Source organism: Aedes aegypti, chromosome 3, assembly GCF_002204515.2.
Source record: "Aedes aegypti strain LVP_AGWG chromosome 3, AaegL5.0 Primary Assembly, whole genome shotgun sequence".
Taxonomy (NCBI): domain Eukaryota; kingdom Metazoa; phylum Arthropoda; class Insecta; order Diptera; family Culicidae; genus Aedes; species Aedes aegypti.
The window spans coordinates 29304421-29324439 of NC_035109.1; the positions used below are offsets into that span (position 1 = coordinate 29304421).

Consider the following 20019-nt stretch of genomic DNA (forward strand, 5'->3'; position numbering starts at 1 on the left):
TCTTCTTTTCCGAGATTCCAGAGTGGATTCTTTAACAACTCGTCGCCAGAATATTATATTCTAAAATAATATTTTATTAGAGTCAATTGCGACTGTTCTGTACAAGAGCTGGTAATGGAATCACTCTTTTAATAGTAACTTGTCAGAATACAGTTAATTTTTTAGACAAAATGGATGGTTGTTATCTTTGGCAAAGTTGTGAAACACCTTAAGGGCAGTCCACACTCAGAATTTACTCAATTCACCCAGTGACTTTATTTTATTCATTTTAGAACTTAACAATATTTATTCATTGTAAATCATACAATAAATACATTTTGGAGATATTTTTCAGATACAATTTTACTATATTGATTAAAGTGACAAAATGTTTAAATTTTAGATTGGTAAACAAACCAGAAAGTCGGACCGCCATTGCATTATTTATTTCGCAGTATTCAAAATGTGTTCAATGATTGTGAAACATTTATAAATGTTTGATAATCACCATGAAATGGCAAGAAAAATGGTAAGGAATACTTATAATCCAGTTCATCACAATACATTAGAAAATCTCTTATCACAAATTGCAGGAATTTCCAGGAATCCAATTTTTTTCCAGTAATCCAGAATAAGCCGACATCTTTGAAGCATTTCTCTTCCGATACGCCGATTTATTACATGAACCGGGATCTCACCGACGAGAAATCATGGACGTCATAGAGACTAGTGCTGTTACCAATTCAACGGTGCTGCGGTGCTTATTATAATGCTTATTATAATGTCCCTCTTCAATATTCCAACTACACCCCTGTGCATTGTCAAAACGTCAAAAGACATCGTTGTAACATTCAGTGAATAAAGCTACCTTCTGAAATAAACACGTCTTTCAACATGGTGTCAGAAGTGTCGTAGCTATTTTCCGGCGTCATTGATAAATCGCGGAAAAGTTTGTCGAGGAAACGTCGGTTTCGAAGCGGTACGGCATCATATTCGCGGAATTAGTGTCCGTTTCCGAGCGGTTTGTTTACATCGCGAAATCAGAAAGTGCTCGTTTTTTTCCGGCTTCGATCCCAAGATTTTCCCGTTACCAAAAATGACTCCAGAGGAGATTAACGCCTACATGCAAAGCCAGAAGGCAATGTTCGATGCGATGCTGCAACAAATGCAGCAAATGAACGCTGCCCCGGCGGCCGCAGCCAGAGCGCCAGCGTTTGTTCCCCTTCCGCCACCGTTATCAGTGGAAGGTGACATGGAACAAAATTTCGATTTTTTTATCGCCAACTGGGAGCATTACGGCAAAAGTGTTGGAATAGATAAGTGGCCGGCCGAGGATAACGAGAGAAAAGTAAGTTTACTCATGTCGGTAATTGGCCAAGCCGCTTTGAAGAAATACAGCAATTTCGAGCTGTCCGCTGAGGAAAAGGCAGATTTAACGTTGGCAGTCGCAGCAATCAAAGCAAAAGTCGTCATCGAAAGAAACGTAAATATCGACCGGCTTGACTTTTTCGAGGCACAGCAGCACTCGGCGGAGTCCATCGAGGATTTCGTGCTCCGACTAAAGCACCTGGCGCGACTAGCAAAGTTGGGTAATCTTTCAGCAGAATTGGTAACGTTCAAAATTATTACCGCAAATCGTTGGCCGCATCTTCGTCAGAAAATGTTGACCAAGACTAATATCACGGAAGTGGAAGCGGTTACATTCTGTCGGAATCAAGAGATCGGAGAAGCTCGAGCTGAACAATCGAAAGGAGAAGTGCACAAATTGAAGTCGTCGTCGTCAAAACTTCCCCGCTGTAAATTCTGTGGTGACCGTCATCAGTTCACGAAAGGCACATGTCCAGCGTGGGGCAAGCGGTGCAAGAAATGTGGAGGAAAGAATCACTTTGAGCGTGTCTGCAAGGAAGAGTATGAGAAGAAGAAAAAGAAGAAATCAGTGAAAGTGGTGAAGAACTGTGAATCAGAGCTGTCCAGCTGTTCGTCAGCAGAAGAAAGTGAATGTGAGGACAACAGTAGTGAGGAAGAAGTAGAAATCCGGAAGATCTATGACCACTCCGGATCAGGAGGAAGAGTGTTAGCAGAATTGGATCTGAAACTCAACGGGAAATGGAAGTCTGTGCAGTGTGAAGTAGACACAGGAGCGGATACCAACATCATCGGTCTCAAGTTTCTAGAAGAAATGGCTGAAGGAAACCAACACGAGATCACTCCTTCTAAATATCGCTTGCAGAGCTTCGGGGGGAATCCTATCCAAGTTCTGGGTGAGACGCGGATCAGCTGTAAACGCAACGGAAAACGATACAAGTTGGTGTTCCAGGTAGTCAAAGTGGACCATATCCCTCTGCTGTCGGCAAACGCAAGCAAGACACTTGGATTTGTAAAGTTCTGTAATGCAGTCACATTTTCACCGGCTGAACCATCTCGGTCCGATTTGCTCACCGTGTATCGGGTAAGTGCTTTGGAAATAATCAACAAACATAAATCCGTTTTTGAAGGCTATGGTCGGTTTCCGGGCGTAGTATCTCTAGAGGTTGACGATTCCGTACCCCCACGCATACAACCACCGCGGCGGGTCCCCGTTGCATTACGTGCAGCACTAAAGGAGGAGTTAGAAAACCTAGAGCGAGATGGAATAATAGCAAAAGAACCCAGGCACACCGAGTGGGTGAGTAACATAGTCCTAGTCAAGCGAGGACATGACAAATCTGCTTCATTGAGAATCTGCTTGGATCCAATCCAACTAAATCAAGCACTGAAGCGACCCAACTTACAGTTTGTGACTGTCGACGAAATCTTACCGGCGCTCGGTAATGCTAAAGTGTTTACAACAGTTGATGCCAGAAAAGGATTCTGGCATGTGGTTCTTAGTGAGGAAAGCAGTCGTCTCACTACATTCTGGACACCGTACGGAAGATTCCGTTGGACCAGACTTCCATTCGGGATTAGTCCCGCACCGGAGATCTTCCAAATGAAGCTGCAGGAGGTATTACAGGGATTGAATGGAGTGGAGTGTATTGCGGACGATATACTAGTGTTCGGCTGCGGAGACACCTTGCAAGAAGCTCTCGTCGATCACAACCAGTGTTTGGAAAACCTTCTTGTTCGGCTGGAGGAAAATGAAGTGAAGTTGAATCGGAGCAAACTGAAGTTGTGCCAAAGTGCGGTGAAATTCTATGGACATGTGATGACCGACCAGGGACTAAAACCTGACAAGTCAAAGGTGGAAACAATCAAAAACTATCCAGTGCCAAAAAACCGCAAGGAACTTCATAGGTTTATCGGTATGGTGAATTATTTGTGCCGATTCCTGCCGAATTTGAGTGAAAATTTCAGTGTGCTCCGAAAGTTGATTTCCGAGAAAGAACCGTGGATTTGGTCATCGGACCAACAAGAAGAATTCGACCGAGTGAAAAGTCTAGTGTCAGATGCGAAAACATTGCGGTATTACGATCCCAACGAACCGTTGGTAGTGGAGTGTGACGCAAGTTGTTTCGGATTGGGCGTCGCGGTGTTTCAACGTAACGGTGTGATTGGTTACGCGTCGCGAACACTAACTGCTACTGAAAGAAACTACGCGCAAATTGAAAAAGAACTACTCGCGATTCTTTTTGCGTGTGTGAAGTTTGATCAGATCATTGTCGGTAATCCGATGGTCACCGTAAAAACGGACCACAAGCCGCTAGTGAATGTTTTCCGAAAGCCCCTGTTGTCGGCTCCTCGTAGATTGCAACACATGTTGTTGAATCTGCAGCGATACAATTTGCAAATCGAGTTTGTCACAGGCAAGGACAATGTGGTCGCGGACGCAATTTCACGTGCCCCGCTGGTGGAATGTCCAGAAGAGGATTGTTTCCGTAAAGCGACTATTTGCGAGGTGTTCCGGAAGGTCGAAGAGGTTCAGCTTTCGTCGTTTCTGAGTATCTCGGAGGACATCATCCAGCAGATTGTCCAGGAAACGACCAAGGATTCAACGCTCCAAACTATCGTGTCCTACGTTCGTTCCGGCTGGCCTCGATCAGTATCGAAAGTACAGGAAGGTGTAAAAGTCTATTTTAAGTACCGGAATGAACTGTCGGTCCAGGATGGAATGTTGTTCCGTGACGACCGGATTGTTATTCCGTATTCTCTCCGCAAGAAGATAACGGACAAGGCACACGTGAGTCACAACGGAGTGGAGTCAACGCTAAAACTAGCTCGAGCAAACGTATTTTGGCCGGGCATGAGCGCGCAAATTCGAGAAACCGTTAAGGAATGCTCTGTTTGCGCCAAATATGCTTCATCACAATCACCAGCACCGATGCAGACACATCCGATCCCTGTTCACCCCTTTCAGATCATCTCTATGGATGTGTTCTTCGCCGAGTATCGCGGACAGAAAAGGAAGTTTCTTGTCACAGTAGACCACTACTCGGACTTTTTCGAAGTGGATTTGCTGAAAGATCTCACTCCGAAGGCAACGATCGCAGTATGTAAGATGAACTTTTCCCGTCACGGTCGCCCCCAGGTTGTTGTTAGTGACAATGGAACGAACTTCGCAAGTAAAGAATGGAAGCAGTTTGCAAGCGACTGGGATTTTCAACACTCCACTTCCGCACCCAACCACCAGCAAGCAAACGGAAAAGCGGAAGCAGCAGTTAAGATCGCCAAGCAGCTTCTGAAGAAATGCGCAGAATCAGGGACGGATTTCTGGTACGCACTGCTACATTGGCGTAATGTACCAAACAAGATCGGCTCAAGCCCAGTACAACGTCTTTTCTCGCGCCAAACTAGAAGTGGATTGCCAACATCCGTGAAGAATCTGAAGCCTTGTGTAGTAGATGAGGTGCCGGTATCCATCGAATTGAACAGGAAGAAGACAAAGCTCCAATACGACAAAAAAGCCAAAGCTCTGCCGGATCTAGAAGTGGGCGTCCCGGTTTATGCTCAGCTCAACCCGGATACCTGTAAGGAATGGACACCAGCGGTAGTTATCCAGCGCCAAAGCGACAGATCCTACGTCATTGACGTAGAGGGCGCTAACTATCGACGTGACCGTAGTCACCTGAAGCTACGTAATGTACCACAAACGCCATCGAAATCTCCCTCAATTACTGAACCACCCGAGCCACCAACATCAAAAAAGCTACCTGTTGCATCTTCAACTACCATTGCAACGCCAGCGATAACCAACACCACACAGCATCAACGGACACCGATGGTCAACACTCCTGTCAGCGAGGTCCCGAATATGTTAGAGCAAACAACGAGAAACACTACCCCGATTCCTCCAGAATCGGATTCTTCAGCTGTCGCCAGTGGTTCTCAACTGATCACACCTCGGCGTCCAAGAAGAGAGATCAAAGCGCCAGCTAAATTTAAAGATTATCTTCTAAATTTTGATTAAACTGTCTTATCTTTAATTTTGCGAAAGAGAAGATGTTGCGGTGCTTATTATAATGTCCCTCTTCAATATTCCAACTACACCCCTGTGCATTGTCAAAACGTCAAAAGACATCGTTGTAACATTCAGTGAATAAAGCTACCTTCTGAAATAAACACGTCTTTCAACAATGCCGGAGTCGTGTCAACCATGTTGCTGGAAAATTTACAGGAGTACCTACGTTTCGAACTAAAACGATTTTTTTGTGAAATTTTTGAGTTTATATGTATGAAATCAATAAAAATAAAGTTTTACACATGAGCTGCTCAACGTAATGAGCTGCTAATTTAAACATGGAGTTCATAATTAAATTATTCATCATTCTAAAACAGCTAAAAAACAATCTTAAAATGCATAAAAACTATGCATTTCTGAATGGCTGCCATATGGTTTAGATTGAAAATAACTAAAAAATAGTCATTGGTAAACTAAACTGCATAAAGTTGACTTTGTCTTTTCGCAGTTTAGATATTTTATGCATGGACCCTGGCAAACCACGATTATGCATGAAAAATAGTCATTAATGACTTTATTTATTTCTGAGTGATGACAGGTTTTTTTTATTCAGATTTCTCCCACTAGGTTGCGCTGTCAGCATAAAATATATCTGTTTTGTCACCAGCTCTTATCGGCATCACCACGCTCGTCTTATACTACAATAAGCGTGGTTTGCAAATCGGAGATTCCTGTACAATTATAGAATGGATCCTGTGCCGGAAGTTAGTGAGGATTCCGGGATTCCAGAGTGAATTCTGAGATTTCAGAATATATCCTGCGATGCCAATGTGGATCGAGGGTTTCCAGTGCAGAATCCTGGGAATCCAGTGTGGATTCTGGGAATCCAGTGTGGATTCTGGGAATCCAGTGTGGATTCTGGGAATCCAGTGTGGATTCTGGGAATCCAGTGTGGATTATGGGATTGAAATATGGATCAGTGTTAATGCTGGGAATTCAGTGTGGATCCTGGAATTACAATGTGGATCCTGGTGTTCCAGTCTGGTTCCAAGTAGTCCAGTGTGGATCATAGCATTCTAGTGTAAATTGTGTTGTTGCATTGTGGATCTCTGGTTTTAACGTGGATATTGGGATTCCACTAGGTTTTTTGTATTTTGTGTACATCCTGGGACTGTCGTTCAGATCATAGTGTGTCAGCGTGGATCTTGGCATTCTATTGTGGATATTGAAATTCCAGTGTGACTCCTGTTATTCCAGTTTAGATCCTGGGACTGTATCATGGGTCATGTAATTCTAATGTGAAATCTGAGATTTCAGTGGGGTTTCAGTTTCTTGATACTCCAGAATGGATCTTGCGATTTGAGTGTGAATCGCAGGATTGGAACATGGGTTCTCAGTTTCTAATGTGAATGCTGGGATTTCAGTGTCCATTTTAGGATTTCAGTGTAGATATTTGAACACCAGTGAGTATTTTGCATTTTTAGTGTAGATCCTTGGAATTCACTGCGGATCCTGGCATTCGAGTATGGATTTCAGATGTGGGTTCTAGGATTTCAGTGTGATATGGGGATACCAGCGTAGAGTTTTAATTTCTGGTATGGACTCTTCAATTCCAGTGTGGATCCTTGGAATTCAGCATAGATTATGGATTTCCAGTGCAGATTTAGAGATTCTAGTGTAGATGCTTGTATTCCAGTGAGGATTCTGGCATTCCAGTGGGAATTGTTAGATGATAACCCATGGATGTACTGTGGGAATCCTGTTGGAGTTATGTTGAAAGACAGTGCAAATGTTGTAAAAATTCTGCGGAAATAGTGAGCAAAATGTTTAAAAATACATTGGGAATCTTACGAGAATGTTGGGATTCTTGTGAAGGTCCTGTGGAAATCTTATTTTATAGCTATACTGCCCATACTCGCATAACAGTCTCATATTATATGGGATTTCCTATATAAATGGGACTGTTATGCGAGTATGGGGAGTATATGGCAAACAGTTAGTATTGCTGAGAGAATCTCGTAGAAATATTTCGGGAATTTAGATTGGTCTTATTGGTAAGAGTCGTGTGAGAATTCTCAGAGAATTGTGAAGAAATACTGCGGGAATAGGGTCCTAAAATTTTTAAAGGAATCTTATTTTTTATTTAATAAGACGAAAGAGTATGTTCTTGCAACCACTTTAGCAATTTTTCCTGTTCAAATAACGGTTATATCACATTTAAAATTAAATTACAAAAATAGGTTCAAATTTGAACCTTGACACTTTAGATCATGTTTGACATTCACTGAGTCGGCAAAAACGCCACAGGGGCTCATCTGTTTAACATTGGGGTTGTTCCTATTACACATTTTGGAAGGGACACGGAAAACAAAATACACCCAAAATTTGAGTTTAAACCAAAGGGTGTGACAAAATCCCAGAAATCCGAAAAAAATGTTTTTTGGCCGTAAACCAACGAAAATCATACAAAAATTGAGTAAACATGTGATTCTGGCCTAAACTTAGTCGTTTGGTACTAAAATTAGGACAGGGCTTTAGGACCCTATTGTGAACCTTATGGGAATTCAGTGTTTTTTTTTCATGAGCATCCTGGAAAAATTCCAATTGGGATTCTGTGATATTCTTCGATAACTCTGAGGGAATCCTGTAGGAAACCTTCAAGAGTCTTGTAGAAACAATATGTAAATACCTTGGGAATCCTGCTAAAACCTTAGTGGTTTTTATTATGACAAAAAAAATATTCGTGGAATTTATTATAAGTATGTACCCCGTAACCATCTGATACTAACGAGGCTGGCGTAAAATAGATGATGAGAATGCGACTACTGCGGCTATATGTGTATGAATGTATGTATGTTTGAATGTGCAAACGAATATGTGTTGTACATGTACGTGTATGTTCTTGTGTGTGCTTCGTACACATGTCACATTCAGCATCATTTTGTGGTGTAGTTTTCAAATTAACCTTGTTTTGTTCTTTATATATATGGTAATATGTTATTACCATTTACATGTGTACTGTAACAAAATGAAACCGTGGATTTCCATTTAAATGATGGTTTTAGCACTTTTAGCATTCTCTTATTCCATTGCGATACTCCAGAAAGAATCAGGTGATTATTACAAATGTGAAATAAGTCGGGCGATAATGGGTTAGGGCCTGTTCACAAATTTCGTAAAACTGAAGGGGGAGAGTGGGAATCTTTGTGATGCTACGGCTCTTACAAAATTTGTAGAATATTCATACAAAAAGCGTAACGAGGGGGTGGTTGGGTGTCGAAAATGGCCATTTTAAACGTTTTAAAATATATGAACACACCCTTAAGGCTAAGTAGCCCGTCATTCGTTTTGGCAACAATGATGACTTTTCAGCTTGCATTTCAAAGTGATAAAACCAGGCCCATGACAACCATATATCGATACACAGTGTTCTTCGTAGCCAGGATGTCCCGGGCGATAAGTGAATATCGCCCACTGTCAGTTGTAAGAACTGTGAAAATAAAGACCATTGTTTTGTTTAATTGTTTGTTATGGTTTGATTATCAATTTTTGATATTGTTAAATCAGCTAATAATGTGCCAAAAAGTTGAAGCACATTCAACATTTCGATGACTTTGGAAGGAGAGCAAACATTAAAAGGCATCCTGCAAGCCTCCAAGCAAGCAATCAGTGATTTGATTGCGACTCTTGCTCGCTTATGGATCATGAACATTAAACAAAACTTCGCATTCTAATTGCACTCTCGATTCAAATTACCCGAAAATGAGTAATCACATGGAGATGTTGGCTACGTTAAAAGTCGTCCCGTGCCATGGGCCTGGATAAAACTCAAGCTTGATAGTTTGTATTGATTTGAAAAATTATCACTGTATGCGCTAACATGCATAAAGTATGCTGATACTTTTTCAGCTGTGTCAGTGCAAAACCAACTGATTTTCTTTGATTCGAAATCGTGAGATGAATTAGCAACAATCATCAACGACGCGTATATACAAATTTCAATGACGGCCTACACAGCAAAAAATAATGTAATTTGCATCGACGTAATAAGCCATTTTACGAGACGTTCGAATGACGTTTTCTGGCGGGCCGCTCATTGTTGTTGTTCAAAAAACTAGCCTGATATCTGAATGGCGTTTGTCACATTTTTGTTGGCGATGATGTCCCCGTCTCTTTCAGCGCATGTTTCTACTCGGTTTACATGTATTATGTTACCTGTAAATGAAAAATATCTTCTCTGCCTGCTGATTTCAATTTTACATGCGAAAATTAAAAACTTTGTTACACTGCCACCAGCGCCATTGTTGAATAAGCTCCTTCCAAATGTAGCGCTAGAAGAATCGTAAATAAATCGGCCCGCCAGAAACTTTCAAAGCTGGTAAACAAACGGAAACCATATGATTCGAAACGTCTCATAAAATGGCTTATTCAGCCGATGTAATAGAAATCCGATGTAACAGCGAAAATCAGATGCATATTAGCATCTTTTTGATGTTATATTACATCACCCTAAAATTACACGAAAACAAGATCACCATATCCTATTACATGGTACTTGTGTAATATGCACATCTAAAATATAGAAATATTACACAGAAACCGCTGCAACCAAACCATTCCGACGAACGTTGTCATATTACACAGATTCAAATGCTATTTTGTATCAATGACTGGTACGATAATAAGTCTCGCAACACTGTCCATGTTGTTTCTGTCGACGAAGTTGTTGTGAAGTCCGCCATTTTAACTCTCGTACCTCCGGTGGCATCCCGTCGCGAAAACATTAATAAAAGTGATTTTTGAATAGTTTAGTGATCGCGATTTGTCTACAAGACGGGCGCTGCAGTTGCTTTTATTCCTCCGGATCCGGACAAGGAAATGCAGAAGAAGCCAATCTTTCCATCGGGTGTTAACCCCATACGTACGCGCCCCAACGTATGCCGTCACCTTCCCGGGGAATCAGGAATCCAATTTTAAAGAAATTTGTGTGCCATTCCGGAACTTCGAGACCATCTTGCCGAGAGATTCCGGTGGCCCATGAGAACATCTTGTCGTATGATTTCGACGAACAACATCCGCTGCAACTAGAGCTGGTTAGCGCTCAGGATGACAGGGCATGGCAAAAGAGGAGCACCGAACCACCGAAGGCATACGAGTGATCGTGATTCTACATGGGATTTCGCGATACGCCAGCTAGTTCGGTGTATTGGGTAAGTAAGTTACGATTCTATAACATTCCCCCGAATTCCACTTCCCAGAGAGCACCATTTCTTAGAAAACTAATCAGTGTTGGTAGCGCCTGAATGTCTGCTGTGGAAGAAAAGCTTTTACTTTATCCTAAAGGCTGGCATACTAGGAGTACTTCGTGTATCTGAAGGAAAAAATAGACCCCACAGTGTGGTCCTTAGCCTTTTACACGGTTACTCCCATCACTATATCGTCACAGCCGGGATTGTCACTATATCGGTACTGGCCGGAATACAAGCAATCTCAGGGAAGATCGGGTAACCCACCCTGGTTGGAACTTTATTCGTATGCTGACAGGAAAGGGAGGGTCTGGTTCCCCTTGGAAGGTGTGAATCTGAGTCCTTGTACCATTGTGGAGCATTGAGCAGTACTGGTACTAAGTTCCTCCGCCAAGACAGGTGTTGGCGTAGGCCGCCTGTCGTTAACATTGAACCACTCCTAAGCTTATTACCTTATACAGTGAAACCTCCATGATTTGATGTTCCATGACTCGATATCGACTTTTCCATACTAAAATAGTTACTATGATGGTCTCCTTAGTAGACACCCTTACTACATGGAAAACCCTGGAAGTATCAGGATTTTTTTTCAATCTGGAAAAAAACCCGAATTCTCGGGGAATTTCGATCACAATCAGGGAAATTATTTTGAGGCAGTAATTCATAATAGAATATCTTCTTCTTCTTGGCATTACGTCATCACTGGGACAGAGCCTGCGTCTCAGCTTAGTGTTCTTATGAGAACTTCCACAGTTATTAAGTGAGAGCTTTCTTTGCCAAAGTTGCCATTTTCGCATTCGTATATCGTGTGGCAGGTATACATTATGCCCAGGGAAGTCAAGGAAATTTCCATTACTAAAAGATCATGAACTGACAGGGAATCAAACCCAGACACCTTCAGCATGACTTTGCTTTGTAGCCGCGGACTCTAACCACACGGCTAAGGGTTTATTCACAAATTTCATAACGCTGAAAATGGCCATTTTCGATTCCCACCCACCCCCTCGTAACGCATTTAGTATGAATATTTTTCAAATTTTGTATGAGCCGTAGCAGCCTTTCGACCCCCATCCACCCCCTCTAGCGTTATGAAATTTGTGAATGGCCCTAAGATAGAATATGTGCATGCACGTCAAAACCCAGATAGAGCAACCATTAGGGGTCGTACACAAATTATGTCACGCTCCAAGGGGGAGCGGACAGGCATATCGTGACAAGCCTTACAAACATTTTAGAAGCCGCGTCATAATTCATATGGCACAATAATATCTCGGATGTGATCCAACGGACATTCTGCGTCATTGATAGAATTTATGCCCATTTCAAATAATTAATCTATTCGAAGTGGACATTAATACTATTGGTGACGTTCAGTTTGCCTATTGCTAACCAGAATGATCCGTAGCCACTCTTACTATTAGCTAGCTAGATACATCGTTATAATATACGACGTAGGGAATACTTAGTAGGCGTTGTGAAGCATTGCATTTGCCACCGAAAAGTGAATCTTGTAGGAGACTGTAATAGAAGCCTAAGGTAACTTTACTCTTCAATATTCACTATAAAAATGACTATGGAAAGTAAGACGCTGAGATCGATCATTAGGGTACACTTGCTAGTTTCAAAAAATTGTTGAACAGACAAGGAAAGCGACTTTTTTCTTTAAGGATATATGAACGTAATGACCAATAAATACTTTTAACAACAAAAATGAAATTAACTAGAACTACTACTAAACAGCCTAATTTTGTTAAGACTTGACGACACTTGACATTTAAGACTCTAATCTTACGTAAAAGACAATAGTAATCAGAATAGCACTTGATTGACAAATTATTCAAAACCATTTCGACTAGACAGTATTAGTAATGCACTACTATTTCAAACAAATTCTAATGGAGCTGCTGATTTTCATAATGCTTCCTTTTCTCAGATGCAAGGGAATATGGGTACTTTTCAAAAACTACCACGTCACAATACTAATAAAAAACAGTGTTTATGTGGGCGCCATTGCCTAGTCCGTCTGAGTATTGGTCCTGGTAGAGGGGAAACTTGGCAAAAGCCAGACCGAGGGTTCAGCCTTGACAAGTTAAGCTGTCAGGCAGCTCCAACTGAATACCATACAAAAAAAAAAAAAAAAGATATCTCTTAATCAGTGAGGGATTAACATACCTAGGGTTGGTAGTAGGTTTCTTTTTAGAGCTCATTTTTATGCAGTTCTTCAAAAAGTCTATATTTTTGATAAAAGCTCTCTGAATTCTGTATTTTAACCAAAATGGTCCTAAAAGTCTCTTTCTTCTTTATTTTGCTTGCAGATAATTATGTTGCAAAATGTATTCTTACATTTTTGAGAACAGCTTCAGGAATTATCCTTGTGGGTTCTCCAGAGGTTTCATCTGGATTTTTTTTTAATTTCTTTATTAGTACCATTACAAATATTACATTCATTTATTATATCTAGGTGTTCTGTGTTATTAGACAACACTATCATCCTAATTTGGTAAAACAAATTTAAGATTGTATTAACATTTTGTTAACAACCTATTACATATCATTTGACGTAGCAGTTCAGATTTTTTATAGGTGTGTTGATTTCACCTGCTTATAAGAGAAAAAAAAGCACGTTTTCAATTTACTTAACCTAACTTAACCTAAATATATAACGCATTAATCGTGGCAATAGAAGATTGTAACGGTTTCATCTTATTAGGAACTTAAAGAGGCTTCTCTCCAGAAGTTTTTCAAGAAATTCATCTACCAATTCTTTCAGCAATTTTTCAAAAGATCAAGTAATGTTCTCTGAGATTATGCACTTGAAAAAAAAAATACAAACACTATCCTATGATTTCCCCCAGATAAATTTTCACTTACTTTTCAACTGAATTCTCCGGCTGTTACACTAAGAGATCATCCATTTCCACAAAATTTCTTTCAAGGCCTAATTCCAGAGTTTTTGTTAAAATTCAATCAAGGATTTTTTTCAAGAAACCCGACAAGAATTTCTACGCCATGTGATCTACGGTTATTCCAAAGAATAGCTCCTAAAATTCGAGAATTATTCGAGTGAAACTATTAAGAACATTTCAAATGATTCCTTAAATTCAACCAGTGTCTCATTATTCAGTTTCTCTAGAATTTTCCTTCCAGCATTTCATTCAAGGCTCTAGGGGGGGTGTAAAACATCAGTGAAAAAATGCTACTTCATTTGTGGACGGCCCCTAACACAAATGAAGTAGCATTTTTTCACTGATCGAAGCCAAACCTCAAATTTTCAAGAGCAAAAATCTAGAGAACTGAACAGTCGTTTAAGCTGAAAACTTAATCGTTTGGTCACTAGCTGGTGGTGACCAATCGATTAGGTTGTCAGTTTAAACGGATGTTTGGTTCTCTAGCATTGATTTTTACTTAACTTATTAAACATTTAGTTTGTTAATTTATAAATAAAATAGTTTGGACACAAATACAATATATAATTCACATAATTACTTAAAGCTTCATGAAATTTATTTGATTGTCAGGAAAATTATGAAGTTCTTAGAAATTTTTTAATATTATAATATTGATGTTTTCAATGTTTTATTTTTTAAATTAATTTAAAAAATTCAGACAATGAAGTTTGATAAAAAACTGTTTGTCAAATTTGTCTACTCTGTTTAACGAAATTATTCAAAATGCTACGTCCACAAGTTGGGACCCCTCCCTCCCCCTCGTCACAAATTCGAGAAGCCCCCTCCCTCCCCCCTAAAATGCTACATCATTTATGGACGACCCCTTACTGGAGTTCTTCCAAAAAAAAATTTAATTAATTTCTCAAAAAATATCCATGGAATATTTAAAAATTCATTTAAGGTTTCACACAAGTTAAAACAAAAGTTTTTTTTTTCAAGAAATTATTCCTACACAATTTAATAGGGATTTCGTTCTATGTTTTTCCAGGAGTTCCTTCACATAATCCTGCAAGATATTATTCAGATATTGAACTGATATTGTTTTTGATTATTAGCAACAATCTTGAAAATCTTCTAAAAGTTCTTCAAGAGTGAGTCCTTCTAGAAATCCTTATTAATCAAGAATGACTTAAGAGATACCCTATATTTAACAGAAGTTACCCTAAAATTTGCTTTTAAAATACGTCAAGATTTTTGTTCAACAATTTCTCAGCTTTTTGAAAAATTTCATTCACATTTTTTTGGAGAAATGCATGGGAAACTTCTGGAAGAAAGCTTGAAAAGAAAATTAAAACTTCCTTAAGAAATCTCTTAGAATTATAGGAAGAATTCCCTAAGAAATCTTAGAAGCAATCTCTGAAGTAATTCTAGGAGGTATCTTTAGAAACATTTTTAATTCAAATCTTAAAGAAATTATGAAAGAAAATCCTGATAAATCCTTGAAGGCATCTGGAGAAGATTCTGGATGAATATAGCAACATATTTTAAACGGGAGTCTTGGAGGATGTCCTAGAAAAACCGATATGAGAATCACTGAATAAAATTCTGGAGGACTAAGGGATTTCTTGAAACATTTCTGAAATAATATATGAAGGAATTTCTGATGGAAGCCCTGAAGTATTTTTGTGACATTTTTTTTTTAAATACAGTTTTGTAGACAAAATTTTCGGAAGAACTGATTAGAAATTGTTTTGGAGAGTTCATCTAGTGATTATTTCCTATGAAAACCCCTCAAAAAAGAAAAATGAAAATCTCAAGTAAGGATATCTATCCATCTCTCTACATGAAAAAATTATTTGCCAAGCTTTTTCAACAGGTGCTTTAAGAATTTCTTCTCAGATTCCTCGAAGAAAAGTTTCTGGAATTCTTCTAGTGTTTGTTTTAGAGATTTCTTCTAGAATATTTTCATTAACTCCTCCAAGGATCTCTCTAGAAATATTTTGCACATTAATTCATATTTCGTCGTTCCATTCCATTCCATTTACGTTTTCTCAAAGGTTGCTCAGGGGAATTTCTACAATATTCCTTTAGAAATTCACACACACTAGTATTGTGTCTAACATTATCCTAAAGATTATTCCAGGATTTCCTCTAATTTTTTTCCAGTTATTCGTCCTCTGATCTCTCCAGTTGAGATTATTCCTACAAGAGTTCTTCCATGAAAATTCTCAAAGGTAACTCAAACTTGGTGGAATTTCTCTGTAAAATAAATACTAAATGAACTCCTGCGAAAAACAGCGAAATAATACATGAATGAAACTGTGGGCTAATACCTGAGTTAATTTCCATAAATTCCTTGAGAACATCATGATAAAAAAGCTGTAATACTTAACGCAATGTCATGAGAAATTAAAAAAAAAAACCCTTGAAAATATTTGTGCTCGATCCGATTATCCGAGATTTTTTTATCTCTTGGTTCCTGTTTGGTTTCTATGTGTATTTTCATATGTTCCTAGTTGGTCTCATTTTGGAAATTTTGGAAACTCTTAAAAAAATTAAATTAACGTAGAATGATTAACACATAATGAAAAAAGTCTGGATGTTTCTTACTGTATCACGAAGACAAAAAAAAATATTGGTATCATCTAAATTCTTTAAACGTTGTCAATAGTTACTTAAACAAGCTTATATTTTTTTAAATGTTTACAGATTTATTAATGTATTTATTTATTTATGATAATATAAAGACTAGATACAAAAGTATAGCTTTGTTCCTCAAAAATAAAGTTTGTATTGATTATAAAAAAACATAGATTAAAATCTTGAGGAACGTTCTTAAATTAGTCTTTGAGAAATTTTATAAAAAAATTCGAAATAGAAACGGAAAAAATCCAGAAGTTCCTCCTGGAAAAATTATAAAACAGTCTCAGAACGCTTCCACTCCTACTCCTTGAAAAAATCTAAGAGGAAATCTTGAAAGATCTTATGGAATAATTCCAGAAAGCTTGTCTCAAAAGTTCCTAGAAGGAACACATACAGTTATCCAGAAAGAATCTAGAGCAATAACAAAACTTTCAAAACGGGATTTCAGAAGACATCACTACAAGAATTGAATTGAAAAGTATGCCAAATATATATGAAGGAGTTTATGAAGCAATGAATTCTCGAATAATTCCAGAGATTTCCTAAAGGAGGAATTAAAAAGAAGATCCTGGCAAAACTTCTAGAAGGGGTTTTGAAAGAATTACAGAACTCGAAGACAACACTTGAAGAAAAAAAAAACATTTGAAAGAATTCCAGGAAGGCCAAATATGGAAAATTGTAGAAATATTAAAGAGAATTCTACTAGAAATAAAAAAAAATCTTTTTACCGAAGATTTACAAGAAAAACTTATCATATGGTACTTTTTGTAGAAATTCAAGGGGGTTTTTAGAACATATTTAGTAAGGAGCTCTTTAAGTGATTCAAAGTGAAATCGAAGATGGAGGGTTAATATTCCGTTGATTCATAGTGGTAATATATGATACATATGTTAATATAGTTTCTGATTATTGTTTAAATATTAAAAAAAATGTTGGTAAATCTATAGATTTCCAAATAACGCTTCTGAAAATTTTCTTAGCAACGCCACTCCCAACGATTTAACCTATAACCCTAAATCGAAACGATTGGTACGGTTGTCCCCGTTTCTTCCTTCCTTAAATTTAAAATTTTTCGCCTATCATATTATTCATTCGTGAATAACCTGATCGTCATGATTTTTTCAATTCTCGAAAACTTATTCATACAGACTCAAGTCAAAAAAGTATACAAACTTACTTTATCGATCCTACGTGTTAAGCAGGCGGAATTCTACACGTACCGCTCTGTACCAACTCAACTTTTCACTTTTAGAACGTTCAATTTCCGGATTTACAAAACGACGAAAGTAACATTTTCAACTTTCGCAACCTAACCACTACTTTCGCCGCCCCGCTGTATGGAGAGACAAAAACCACGAATCAAAACAAAACACTACTTGAGCCGATTTTACACTGGTAGAAAAACGTCGAAAGTAACTGAATGAAACGGCTTATCATTTTCTTATAATTATTTTTGTGGGAAATAATAGAAACTACCTAGTTTTTGAACGTGAGCTGAGTGTATGCAAAATTTGAGCGAAGTACACGGCAAAAAAATGTTAAAAAGGTGATTCATTTTAAAACAGTTTTAGAAGATAGATTGTGATTTTTCCTAATTAATTTTCTCAAAACCGTATAAAAGTTACTTACGTCGATTTGAAAAAGTAATCGAGAATTCTCTTCAACCCCAAAGTCTGCACAGTAGGCCTGGCCATTTTAATATTTTTATCATATTGCTGATAAATTTAGGTATTTCCAGGATGCTTTTCAATATTGGCTGTGCAAGCACTTAGAATAGAGTAGAATATAATTTGAAAACCGTTAATTAAGACTGAAGATTTCCGTTATAGATTATTTTTATATATTTCATAGTTCTAATGAACCATTTGAGAAGACTGAGTTTTTCTGGACAAACATTTGCATCATTCCAAAACATTGAATTGCTGATGAAAGCTGAATATTTATGAGAATGTTTGACTTTTTTTTATTTTTTTTTATGTTGGATTATCAATAAAACTATTTATTTCAAAAACCTTCGCATCTAATGAAAAGTATAAAAAAAAATCCAATTTTTCAGGAGGTGATGCAATTTGTCAAAGACTATTCCTAGCACTTATCGATGAGCGGGTTTAGAAGCAAAGGGGCATGACAAAATCTTAGTTTTGATAAAATAGACCTAGTTTTGATAAAATAAATAGAATAGAAATGTAGTTTTTTCATCAATTGTTCATTGCATACAAACTGTATGGAACCGAAAAACAAGTCAATTCATCTGTAGTGGAACTCCCGAAGCCCTCCTCGAGAGGCTTGGGCTTTCAACGGTATGACTAGAAGAGAAATAACTTGCCATATACCTGCATTTCTAGACGAGGGACTGCTTGTAGAATTTCGAAAATTTCAGGTGAATCTATGGCAGAAAGATTTCCTAAATCGGGTTTGTTTGAAATCTTTGCATCTAAGAATTCCCCAAAAATAAAGAATGAATTAAGATCTTGAAAACTGATATTAGTATAATATTTGAATGATACTTCCGTTAATGTGGAAAACTCAAATCTTATTCAATAACATTTTCTTTCTTTTTTCTAGATCAACAACGAAAACTTGAACGGGCTTTGCAGAGCATATGTGAATAATTCCATTGCAGTTCGTCGGATTTATCACCTGAAGCATCCCAACGATGGTTATGGTTCATCAGTTAGATAAATGCTAAGGTGAAGATGAATCGACGCCAAACCTCAGATTTTCACAAATCAGGAAAACCAAACTTCCTACTAAGCTGAAAACTTGATCGATTGGTCACCACCAGGGAGTGACTAATCGATCAAGTTTCCAGCTGCAGCTCCAATGAAAGTTCGGTTCTTATATTTGTGCTCTTTAAAATTTCAGATTTGGCTTCGATTCATCTTTACTTTAATGCAAAAAAATGTAATATATGATTATGAATAAAAATGTAATTAATGTTTTAAATGACTCTATATTGTGTTTATTCACAAATTTTACAACGCTGAAAGTGGTGGGTGGTTGTCCTCAAAATAATACAGCGCTTAAAACATTTGAAGAATATTCATGGAAAAAGCGTTACGATGGGAGTCAAAAATGTGCATTATTGGCGTTTTAAAATTTGTGAATGAACCTTATTATTATTATCATTATTTAGGGGAACTTACGTATTGTCGGCAGCCTAAGCAGCTGAACTTTTAAGAAGGCAATTTTACGCAACAATGGAGCACAACAATTGGCAGGAGACACCTGAACTACACTTGAGCACTCTTCGTTTATTGATTGTTATACATAAAACACTATTTTGTTCTCTTAATCTTCTATTTTTCCTCACCAAAGTCCCGAGGCACTTGTTCTTTTATCGGCAATGCAATTACTATTGTCGGCAACAAAAATGTTCACTTCGGCAATCCAAAACTGCGCAAAAACTAGTTTATGTATTGGTAACATTTCGTATTTGTTGACAATTCCTGAAATTAAACGTCACTTATTATGTTCTACTCGTTGAAAGGGCCAATGCAGAAAAATACAGACTACACTGAGAAAAGAATTGCATTTAGAAATAAAATAGCGGAGATTCAAATTCAATACACAACGCCACTAAATTAATGCAGACTAAGGCGCCGGCCACATATTACGTAACGCTCTAGGGGGAGGGGGAGTAGGCTCAAACGTTGCGGCTCAAACACATTTTTTTTTCATCCAAAGACCGTTGCGGAGGGGGAATGGTCGAAAATTGTACATTTTAACGTTATGTCATAAATGGACACTGCCTAATTTCATTTTCATTTATTTTATCGAATAATTTTTGTATTCAATCTCACTATGGCAGCATTTCGGCTTTAAAAATTGCCATGTCATGGTAATAAACTTGCAGCAGGTGCGAATCCAACCTTAAAGTTGCAGCGTG

General features: G+C 38.1%; 1 long non-coding RNA gene across 1 annotated transcript; it reads left to right on the plus strand.

The window, feature by feature from the left end:
- The first annotated feature begins 10446 nt into the window (after nucleotides 1-10446).
- LOC110679376 lies at nucleotides 10447-18851 on the plus strand. Its single transcript, XR_002502438.1, has 2 exons — nucleotides 10447-10563; nucleotides 18696-18851. It is a non-coding gene; the product is annotated as an uncharacterized LOC110679376 (long non-coding RNA).
- Nucleotides 18852-20019: the final 1168 nt, after the last annotated feature.